The following is a 2,046-nucleotide window of genomic DNA, read 5'->3' as shown; positions in this document are numbered from 1 at the left end:
ATCTTTAATGTTGCTTGCGTACGGCTTCTGAGCTTTCTCTTCTCCATATTTCCATTAATAAGCAACATATCTTTGCGGAGTAATCTGACATCAAGTCCATAATTTGGTACTTGTAATCAATCACTCAAATACTCAACGTACGCGACAACAAAAAGACTGCAATCCTTGCATTTTAAAAAAAAAATAGATAATCCATATCTTGTAATTCATGCATGCGTTGTGAAATTTGTGAAATGAAACTAAATCATGACTCTTAAACTTACAGGATACGAATGGTTTGTTGAGCAATTCCTTCAACATATTGTACATCAAATGGATTACCCATTTTATCCCGGTATGCTTCAATTGTCGACCAATCAATACGAACCTTTTGGTCCAAAAAGCCACTCATATCAAGGTAAGTAGGTAATATTTTGTTCAGCTTTTGTATCTCAGACGACGGCCCAGAACATCTCCTTCGCGACATCGAGTCATAAACTTGGATACGCCTCTCTTTTAAAATGACGACAGCCAAAACCCAATGGAATTCATCACCACAATTGATTGGCATATACACTTCGTCAACCAAACGCCAAGGTAAGCCAGCTGGAATGCTAAAACCTTTGATGATTTTTATTAAGCATTCCTCATTTCGAAAACTTTCGTATGTTGTTGACAATACTTATCGTAGGCATTATTGATGTAAACTTTGTACAAATAATTACCTGTCGTGTATCTGTATTGTTCTTATGTTTGCAACTTGGCCTTCTTTTGGAGGTAGTAAAAGATGAAATTGATGCACATATTATCAAACATTTCGGATTACGTGACATAAAAATTAATACGCAGATGCAATTAAATAAAGTATTAATTAATAGTAATATGTATGAAATTTAAACCTCATCATTCCAGCAAGTTTGGAGTTGTGACATCAAATAGAACCAATTATTCATTCCTAGATGTGCAACAACAAAGTCAAACATATTAAAACCAAACCTCAATTTGTTCACTTTGTAGTGTTCGTCCTTTTGTTTTCTATATGATGAATTATATGTGTTAATGCCATGTTTTTACTACAAGAATTGTACAAACCAATATCTTTAAAATTAATTTATGTTCCTATCGGTATAATGCTTTAACAGCCCATCGGCTATCCATTCTGAATAGTCGTTGATCAACTGTATTAGATTTTTTAAAGCCTCGTGCGAGATGTTGAACCCTTCAAATAGGTAATTCTTCCGTTCTCCTGAACTATCAGGCTTCACTTTTCTTCTTCTTTGGAAGCAATTGATAGATTATCAATTGTGATATTATGCTCTTCAGCAGTAACTTCTACTGTGACATCCACCTGAAAAGTTAGAATTATCAGTGCTAGTTACAGATATACAACAGATTGTCCATCTGTTGCAACAGATGAGTTTTATGTTGCAATAAATGGATCATCTATTGGGATAAATTCGAACAGGTAAATCAGAGCAGTGTAATAATTTCGAATAGATGACCCATCTATTGCAACATAAGACTCATCAGTTGCAACAGATAACACATTTGATGCAACAGGTTAGATAATAGTTGCAACAGATGTATATATCTTTGATAATTTTCAGTAGATATATCATCTATTGAAACAGATATGTGCATGTTTGTTTGTTGGAATAAATGATGTACATTCACCTTCTTCAGGTTATGCTTCTTTCTTGTGGCTCTTACATACTAAATAATGGTGCAAGAAAAAGACAGAGGCATTGCAATTTTTCTTTTTTTGATGCTTGATGATGCCTTGGAAATATATTTTCTTCTCCTCTTAGCCACCTTGATCTCTAGCGGAGTATATGGATATGAAATCCTCTTTGATGGAATGACACCCCTCTTAGATGTCATTTCCTTTACAAAAGCAGTTAGTGCATTAATAGCATTAATTACTCCATCGTGTTTCGTCTTGCAGTCTTGACATTTGCATGCAGAACATTCGCTAGATATGGAAAAATCTGGAGGAAAATCTGTACAACCAGTATGATCATAATCAAATGTCTTGTTGTTTAAAAAATGTGAGAGGAGCATCATTAT

This window comes from Capsicum annuum, unplaced genomic scaffold (genome assembly GCF_002878395.1).
Source record: "Capsicum annuum cultivar UCD-10X-F1 unplaced genomic scaffold, UCD10Xv1.1 ctg3464, whole genome shotgun sequence".
Taxonomy (NCBI): Eukaryota; Viridiplantae; Streptophyta; class Magnoliopsida; order Solanales; family Solanaceae; genus Capsicum; species Capsicum annuum.
The sequence above is the reverse complement of the archived record's forward strand: the minus strand, read 5'-3'. Positions refer to the sequence as shown.